The sequence below is a fragment of the Petaurus breviceps genome, unplaced genomic scaffold (assembly GCF_028583685.1).
Source record: "Petaurus breviceps papuanus isolate PSGF00001 unplaced genomic scaffold, PetGlider_PUasm1.0 90779, whole genome shotgun sequence".
In the NCBI taxonomy this organism is placed as follows: Eukaryota; Metazoa; Chordata; class Mammalia; order Diprotodontia; family Petauridae; genus Petaurus; species Petaurus breviceps.
The window spans coordinates 9,512,695-9,522,548 of NW_027187344.1; the positions used below are offsets into that span (position 1 = coordinate 9,512,695).

At 40.1% G+C, this 9,854-nt stretch overlaps 1 long non-coding RNA gene across 1 annotated transcript in view; it reads right to left on the reverse strand.

The window, feature by feature from the left end:
* LOC138147132 (uncharacterized) overlaps positions 1 to 9,193 on the reverse strand; it is a 62,092-nt gene extending 52,899 nt beyond the window's left edge. The window contains exons 1-2 of the long non-coding RNA XR_011164713.1: positions 9,091 to 9,193; positions 8,112 to 8,186 (exon numbers count right to left, since the gene is read on the reverse strand). This is a non-coding gene — a long non-coding RNA (uncharacterized lncRNA). The remainder of the gene's footprint in view (positions 1 to 8,111; positions 8,187 to 9,090) is intronic.
* Positions 9,194 to 9,854: the final 661 nt, after the last annotated feature.

A 9,854-nucleotide genomic window follows, 5' to 3' on the forward strand; every position in this document is an offset into this window, starting at 1 on the left:
TGCTACCTGCATGTCATTGTGCCAAGCTTTAATGAAAAAATACAGAACCAACTTTAGAGAAAGTAGGTGTCATAGTAAAAACACTGGAGTTGGGTAATCATGACCTTGGCAAGTCACTTAACCTTTCTGGGCCTCAGTCTCCCCATATGTAAAATGAGAGGGTTGGACTAGACAGCCTCTAAGATTCCTTCCAGTTGGAATTCAATGGAAATAAGAATTGGATTCATGTACTGACTGATGTTTACTAGCTGTGTGACCTTAGACAAATCATTTAAATTCTTTGAGCATTAGTTTCTTTGTCTATAAAATGGGGACACTGATATTTGCTAATCCTACCCCCACAGAGTTGCAAAGAAAACCCTTTATAAACTGTAAAAATCTATGTATCTGTGAATTATCATTATTAGACCTTGTTTCTGATCTTGAGGAACTTATAAATGGGAAGAATGGTCTGATCTATTCAGCCACTCCACAATGTGAAGATCTACTTTGACAAGTATCTAGCCTTGAGTAGATAAAAAATCAAAAGGGAGGGAGCCCATTTGAATGCTAGATTCTCCTTTGGGGTCTTAGCCCTTATAATTCTGTTCCAAACATTGCTAGAGTGTATACATAAAACTTTACTATTTCAGAGGCAAAGTGGGAAAAACCTAAGACCTGGATATTCAAACTGCCTCAAATATCCCCATGGAAGTTTATTGCCCTTAACTTTTTTTCATAAAAACAAACAAAAAAAAAGCAAAGAAACAAACAACACAGAGACATTGCAAATAATGTCTTAAGAAAGGCTTACTCCCTTCCATCTCAGATCCTATAGCAGAAAGAATACTGGCTGGTTCTTAAGAAAGGGTATTAAAAATCTGGCCCCATCACCAACCAGCCAAGCATTTATTCAGTGACTACATGTGCTTTATGTTGGTGCTACTGGGGGAAAAAGATAAATACAAGGCATGCTTCCTGGAGAGCTTATAGTCTATTTGAGGTAATAAGAATCCTATCATAAACTCAAGTAAGGCAGAAGGTACCTTAATAATATTATTTAATCCAACCTGCTTGGATGCAGAAACTGGGGTTCAGAGAGGTTGACTTACCCAGTGTCACACAGGTAGTAAATAATAGAACTGGCATTCAAATTCAGGTCACTTGACTCTAAAGAGCTCTCCAGGGCTACAATCCACTTCAGCTGCCTACCTGGTGGAGATCAGTGTTGGCTGCAGTAGCCAGGGAAAGCTTTTTGGAAAAGGGAAGAAAAAGGAAGCAAAAGGCATGACCTGGGAATAGTGAGAAGACTGGCCTCATTTCTCAACCAGGTTGCACGTTGGATTTGTACATCTTGCTCCAGAAACCTCTTCTTCCTGGAAGATCACTTCAGTCCTGGAATTTATACTTTGGAAGTATTCTCCCAGCCCCCTCCCTCTGAATGGCCTCCATTTAAGGAGGGCACCAAAGGCAGCCCTCTCCTCATTTTTAAACAAGCTGCAATCAGAATTTCTCCATCATATCCCCCCCGCCCCCCCTTTTCAATTTCCTTTTATGTGTTCTCTTCCCCCATTAGAATGTCAGCTCCTTGAGGCCAGAAAATATATATATATATATTTTCCCCCAATTATATGTAAAAAACAATTTTTAACATTCTTTTTTTAAAAATTTTGAGTCCTAAATTCTCTCTCCCCTTCTTTCCTCCCCCTTACCTGAGAAGGAAAGCAATCTGATATAGATTATATACATTCAGTTCTCTTGTATTTGTATTCCCCAGCATTTAGAACAGTTTTTAGCACATAGTACGTACACATAGCTTTTACCCTCCGGTTCTAGCATATAAGGGCAGTTTTCCTTGATAATTTCTTGAAAGATAATGTCTAGGTTCTTTTTTTGATCATGACTTTCAGGTAGTCCAGTAATTCTTAAATTATCTCTCCTGGATCTATTTTCCAGGTCAGTTGTTTTTCCAATGAAATATTTCACATTTTCTTCTATTTTTTCATTCTTTTGATTTTGTTTGATTGTTTCTTGATGTCTCATAAAGTCATTAGCTTCCACTTTCCAAATTCTGACTTTTAAGGAATTATTTTCTTCAATGAGATTTTGTGCCTCCTTTTCCATTTGGCCAATTCTACTTTTTAAGGAGTTCTCTTCAGTGAATTTTTGTAAACCTTTTCCCATTTGGCTAATTCTGTTTTTTAAGGCTTTCTTCTCCTCATTGGATTTTTGTGCCTCTTTTACCACTGACCTGTTCTGTTTTTTAAGGTATTTTCTTCAATATTCTTTTGTGCCTCCTTTACCAAGCTGTTAATTCTTTTTTTCATGATTTTTTAACATCACTCTCATTTCTCTTCCCAATTTTTCCTCTGCCTCTCTCACTTGATTTTAAAAATCTTTTTTCACCTCTTTCATTCATATTTTTCTTTGATGCTTTGAATGCAGGAATTTTGACTTTGTTGTCTTCTTCTGAGTGTGTTTTCATCTTCCTTATAACTAGTGACTTTCTATGGTCAGAATTTTTTTCTGTTGTTTGCTCATTTTCCAGCCTATTTTTTTATTTTTAACTCTATGCTAAAGTGGGACTCTGTTTCCTAATTGGAGAGGACTCCGTCCCAAGCTTCAGGATTTTTGTGCAGCCATTTTCAGAGGTAATTCTGGGGACCTGTAAGTTTTTGGCTCTTCCAAGGTATTATGATCTAGGAAGAAGTGTGTTTAATACCCTCCTGCACTGTGCACTGGTTTGTGAGTGACCACAAGCACTCTTTTCAACCCTGAAACTGTGAAAGTTCTTTTTTTTTTTTTTGCTTTTATTAATTTGTTTGTTTACTTTTAGTTTACAAGATTCAGTTCCACAATCCCATGAGTTTCAACTTTTCTCCCCCTCCCTTTCCTCCCCTCTGCCGCCCACCCCATGATGGCATGTAATCAAGTATAGGATCTGCAAGTACTTTCACATTAGACATTAGTCAGGTTGTAAAGAAGGATTGTAACCAATGGAATGAACAATGGAAAAGAGGAAACAAAACCAAACAAGAAAAAGAAAGAGAGTAGGTAGTTTGTTTCAGTCTGTATTCAAACTCTATTCTTTCTCTCTCCTTCCACCACAAGTCTTTTGGAGTTGTCTCATAACCTTGCATTGCTGAGAAGAGTCCAGTCTATCACAGTTGGTCGTCACACATACGTTGTGTCTGTAATTGTGTACAGATTTCTCCTGGTTCTGCTCTTCTCACTCAGCATCAGTTCGTATAAGCCTCTCCAGGTCAATATGAAGTCTGTCTGCTCCTCGTTTCTTATAGCACGACTACAGCTTGTCCGGCCATTCCCCAGTTGATGGGCATCCCCTCAGTTTCCAATTCTTTGTCACCACAAAGAGCCGCTGTAAATGTTTTTCTATGTACAGGGTGTCTGCCAGTTCTGCTGTGCTCATGCTTCTCCTCATCCTGGAATTGCCTCCCAGGACTGTGACCCGGATCCAGGGATAGGCATCGAAACAGCACCCTGCCCCTGGTGCCAGCAAAGGGACCCTGCAAATCTCCTTCTGACCCACCGTCCAATCCCCTCACTGTCTGTGGGCTGAGAGGTCTGGAAGCCACCATTGCTGCCACTGATTCAGTCACCCCTAGACCTGCTCCTGCTTTGCTGGGGCTCAGTCTGCACTGCCTGTACTGGACTGACCTCCTCTTTGACCCTGGTGCAGCAGACCTTTCCTGCAGACCTTCTAAATTGTCTTGGGCTAGAAAAATTGCTTCCCTCCATGTTTTTGTGGGTTCTGCCACTCTGGAATTTGTTTAGAGTCATTATTTAAAGGTATTTTGGGGGTTTGAGGGAGATCTCAGGTGAGTCCTTGGCTTTACTCTGCCATCTTGGCTCTGCCTTAACACATAGCTTTATAAATCCTTGTTGACTGAATGAGCCTGTATGAAGTGGAGGATCTATATGAAGGAGTGATGGGAAATCAGGTTAGTTAAGTAGAATGTGGTCAGATTGTAGAAGGCATTAAAATCAAGCCAAGGAATATGGACATTTTTTCTTCTGTAGGTAAGGGATAACTATGAGAATTTTTGGACCAGAAGACATGTTAAAGTGTTGTAAGGCTCATGGAAATGGGAACATATAGGTGCAGAGTTAACTGTCAGTGACCACTTTGACAAGTGGCTTCATCCACACAATTGTCCAGTCAATGTTTGAAGCTCCCTTTAATGCAGCTGAACTGAGAGACAATCAAAACAGTGATATGAAGGACTGTAGGTACACAGGTGAGGAACATTCTGTGTGACCACATGACAAAGCACACAGAAATGCATTCCATTTTATCTAATTTTTTTTTACATTATAATTTTATGTCACCCACATCCTTTCTTTCCTCCACAAGCATGGATTAGTAATGTCACTTTCATCTTGGAAGGACAGTACTATTATTAGCAAGGAAAATGAAGAGTTGGCCATGTGCCCATCTTACAGATGAAGGAAATGAGGCGCAGAAAAGATGGTGTGATTCAAAGACACACAGCAAGTGTTACTGGCAGAATTGAGCCCAGGTCTTTGAACCTGCTGCCTTGAGCTGTCTACCAGATGATCTTACATAGGTAATTCTTAAAGTCATAGAAAATTAAACCTAGAAGGAAGCTAAGGAATCATCTAGTTCACCCCTCCACTTATTTTTACAGAGAAAGAAGTGGAGACCAAAGAATTTGACTCTTATAGCCACATAAATAGCATCTGTGTAGTAAATCCAGGACTCAGACCCATGCCTTATAAGGATTCATCTGCTTGATTAGCCTATAGCTTTGTATACGCTCAGAACTGAGCACTGAGGCAGCATGCTAACTCCATGTTCCCTATAAGTCACCTAACATATTGTTGGTTTTCAATTAAAAAACCCCACAAATACTATTAATAGCAACAAATTAATTAAGTCTTACAACCAGATCTTACTTGCCAGACCTTATTGCTCCCACTCTGGTTTATGTTTTTAACCAAAAAAACAAAAACAAGACACCCCACCACACATTCTTCTAGTTACTAAACACTTTTGCTGGGGTCAGTAAGAGAGGCCTGTTTGCTTTCCTTCCTGCCTTCATTCTCAAGGGGAAGAGAACAAGCTGGTCCCTGACTCAGAACTGAGGATTGTAGCTGGCAGTTCCCTCTCCCTGTCCAGCACCAAGGAACAGAGCTTGTCTGTTTTCTCCCCAGGGCTGGGAATGAGGAAGCAGGGGAGACAAGGAGGGAGGGATCTGGAAGAAATGGAGGCATGGAGCAAGCCTGAGAGGTTGCCTCTGGAGTTGCTCCCCTGGAAACTATGAAAAGAAGTTTGGATTCGAAGTAAAGACAAGGGAAAGGAAGAAGGTTGTCCTGATCCAGAGCCCCAACTCAGAGGAGACATGAGCCAGAGAGGAAGAGGGAACAGAGGCCCTGCTTCCCCTATTTGCTTTGTCCTCAGGGGAGGCCAAAATTAACACCAAACAGCCCTTCCCCTTCCCAAGTTCTACCTGAAGGTTGATCGGAGGGAAACAACACAGAGAGGAAGAGACACAATTCATTTGACCAGAAATGAGCTTTGTGATAACAGGCCCTGCTTAAGGCAGTCAAATAACCTTTATGGGCCTGGCGCTATGCAGAAGTAAATTTCACAAGACACCACTCTGTCCATTAGGAACTTCCACTCCAAGCAAGGCGAGACAGACCGAGAGAGACAGGATGGGATGAAGGAAAGGGAAGAAGAATGGATATCTAGTTATTGTATATTCTTACAGACAAACATTTTTTGAGCTAGAAAGGACCTTAGGGGTTATTTTGTCTAAATCCTTTTGTTTTACAGATGGGAAAACTAAGACCCTGAGAGGAGAAATTACTTTCCAGAGGTCACCAAGACTAGACCCCGGACCTTCTGACTTTAGGATTTCTAACTCCTCCCAGTTATTCATTTGACTATTGATTTCCTGCTCTTCTGCTACATTGCCTCTGACATAAGAGGTACTTTAAAAATATTTGTTGAATTGATGCAGATTGAACTAGACTATAAACTATCTGAGGGCAGGAGACACTGTCTTGTTTACCTTTGTATTCTTAGGACTTGCCACAATAAACTTTGACTGGGAATTCAACAAACACTAGTTCATTGAAAATATTTTGTGGGTTTCCTTATTTTTATAATTTATTAAAATAGGTTGACTTAGTTTTGTTACTGAAATCCCCTGAAATGAGTTGAAATCTAAGATAAACCCAGTAGTTTATAGGAATTCTAGTTCATACCTATTGTTGGAGAGGTTCTTATGACCTCCCCCAACATCTCATCTAGAGTTGAGAATCACACACGAGGTGCATAGATTGTGAACCTGCTTTCCCCTTTCTGCCCCATATCACTCCCAAATCATCAGTTTCCTCTTTGGGGCTTCATAGCTAACCACAGAGGAGCAGACCATGAGATGTAATAGAACCTGGAGATCTAACTGGAGATGTCAAGAGAGCACTGTAATCAGATGTGCCACCAGGGAAAGAAAGAAGAAGTGAATGGAGACGCCAGGGTTTCATAAGAGGAAAGGGTGGTCATAATGACTCTGAATGAGGGAGGGAAGTGATCTTACATTTCTCTGAGTCCATTCTTATCCTGAAGGCTTATCCAGGTCAAGAAAGGTCTGTGAATTTCCCCCTTCCCTCTCCCAGTAACCCCTTGAAGAAGGGGATGGTGAGACATACTGAGTAATGGTCTGAACATGACACTAGACTTAGATTCTGGAATCTTGGGCTCTGGAGACTTAGCTAGATCACAGATTTACTGTGACATGAAATCTCTACAACTGCCTAAGCCCCAGTTTAACATCTATAAATGGGATAAACACCAAACCACTTTTTTTAAGCTCTTGGGAATGAATGAATTTAAATGTTTTGAATCTCTGAGAAAGAAGGTTAAAAATAAAAATGAAATAAAAAAAGAAAGAGGGTTATGTGCAGAGGGTGTGCTGGAGCCAGCTCTAACTGGCTTGGAGAGGCTTTGTAAAATTTTCAATGTGAGCATTTATACCCCAAAAATCAGCGATCCCTATATAACAGGGGTTGGCTTATTACTTTGTTGATTGTCTAGGCTTAAGAAAGTATTAATAATGCAGATTAAACTTAAAAGTATGTGTGTATACATCACCCCCCTCTCTATTAAACATGTACTAGCTAGTGCTCCTCTGATTATATGTATGGGGCCTATGCCCTAGAACAGAGGTATCAAACACCCAGTCCTGAGCCTCAAGATGTCACTAATACTCCCAAGTCTACAGAAACCATATTAAAATGTAGTTGGTAAATATTTAACAAAAATATAATAAAACAGAGATAATATCAATATGTGGTTTTCTAAGTCAAAATTCCCCCCCCCATTTACTCTCACCCCTTTTATTTGAATTTGACACCACTGCCCTATTTTGTGTGGGAATGGGCCCCCTTCTGGTGGACTAAATATCCTTCAGCAAAGGGTCAAAGCCCATATGACCCACAGAAAGGGGTCAATCAGTCAACAAGCATTTATATTTATAGAAAAGTTTATATTTATATAAATTTATATTTAGAGATCATGGGCCTACCTCTCCACATGCTCTAGGGGATAGTTCTTATACAATACAAAATTGTATAATATTTTGAAAAAAATGAAATTGAAAAAATTTGAAAATTGAAAAAAGGTTTTCTCACGTAGATTTAATCTTTACTATTGAGCTTATATTCAATGGAAAGAGTTGAACTGATTCAAGGGACTGAAAGCCTATAGATCTGAAATCTATAGTACCAGAGAAAGAGAATCTTGTTCAGGTTTTAATAAAGAGGTACAGCTTTTGGTTTTGTCTTTTTTTTTTTAATTAGAGAATCAATCAACAAGCATTTATCAAGTATTTACAATGTTTCACATTACTTTGCCATGCCCTCACAATGTCTTACTTTCCAGCTACCCTTATTGTAAGAGTTTTAATAAATACTTTATTATTCAGTTATTCCTTTGTTCATTCATGTGGTAGGCACTATGCTAAATGCTAGGGAAACAAATAAAAAGTCAAGACTCCTGTCCCTAAGGAGCTTACATTCTAATGGATGAGACATGTGTGTTACTTGGCACATACAAAATACAAGCAAAGTTGATGGAAAGTTACCTTAGAGTGGAAGACATCATCACCTGTGGAGACTGAGTCTTGCAAGAAGCTTGGGATTCCAGCACATGGCACTTTCTAGGAATAGAGAACAGCCAGAGAAGAGGCAAAGAGATGGAAAATAGAGTCATGTGCAAGGAACAGCACATAGGGCAGTACAGGACTATCTTACTTTTCTATTTGTATCTCCAGTACTTTGCACATAGTAAGAGCTTAAGAAATGTTTCATTCATTCATTCATTCATAGAGTACATGAAGGGGAGTAATGGGCAAGAAGATTGGAAAGACGGGAATTGGCCAGATTGTGAAAAGCCAGACAAAGAGGTAATTGGGAGCCAATGGAGATGACTGAATTTAGGGATGACCTGGAGCAGAACTATTCTTTAGGAAAATCACTTTGGCACCTATGTGGTCCCCACCTGAGTCAGAGAGAGCAATGAGAAGGTTAGGCGTATTTCTAAAAGAGGTGAGGTCTCTACTTTTTAACATGTGCTTCTTTTTAAAAAAAATCTCTATTATATCCTCTTAAAGGAAGAACTAGCATTGAAGTATAAGGTTAGGAATTTCAAAGGGAGGATTATGGGGAGGGTATATTGTGTATCTGGAAATAGGAAAATTTAAAAACATGATGAAAGTGTTAATAGAAAGAAGCTTTGCAGTCAGGAGACCTGGGTTTGAATCTTGACTCTGCTGTTAAACTAGATGAGTGACCAGGGGCAAGCCCACTGTTCATTTCTGGGCCCTAGGTTCTTCATCTTTAAAATGAGAGGGTTGGACTAGGATGACCTATTAGGTCACTTTTCTGGCGAACATCTATGAATTTCTAGGAACATCTGTCCCTATGATCCCTTCTAGTTGCAGTATAAATCCTGCTACTCTAAATAGGCTTACAAGCAAAATAATGAGACCATTTCCAGAGGCTGAATAGCAGGACTGAAAGGTCAGCCCTTTTGCTTTCCTAAGCCCAAAGGTTGTAGCTTACCAGCTCTTTTCTTGCCAGCCCAGGCATAAATGGTGGGTGGATGTTGGCCAAGCCAACAACAGCTCATATGAAGGTCTTGCACAATAAACTCCCACAAAAACCCACTTACACACCTACCCATTTGCCATTTTTCCTGGGGTGATTAGAGCTGGATCAAGTTACAGGTGAGTATTCAACTCTCTCTTCTCTATTCTGCCCCACCCTGTTCCACCCCAGCAGGAAGAATTCAGCAGGAACACCTAAGGAAGCCAACACCTCTAAAGGCAAGGGAACAGACGGAGCAAAAAAAAAAGAAAAAAAAAATAAATAAATATAATTCCATTTAGAGGAAAGGGAATAAAAAAATCCACTCTCTTTACCTCCTCCCAATCCCAGAAACCTGTGAGCTATGTAAATCTATGTAAATCAGGCTACTGTAGCAAAAGAGGACCTCATTCTATAAAATGCTACATGTTTTCAGAGTGGAAAGAAGGATTTAGATGGGGTTTCTTTGTGATGGGTTTCATTTTTGGTGGGGTAGGGGCAGTGGGAAGATGAGAGAGGTGAAGGACAACTGCAAGGTGAGGAGGCAAGATATGGGAGCTGAACAAAGAAAGCAGAATGAAGATGGGACTGGGGAGAGGGAGAAAAGAACCCAGCCCATGGTGGTGAGGGTCATATTGATGGCCCTTCTGAGGTCAACCCCATTTAACAACCCTCAACCTTCAAAGAGCTTAGAACTAAAATTATTAGCTGCCTCTCTGTCTGATTCTTGATGATTTGGT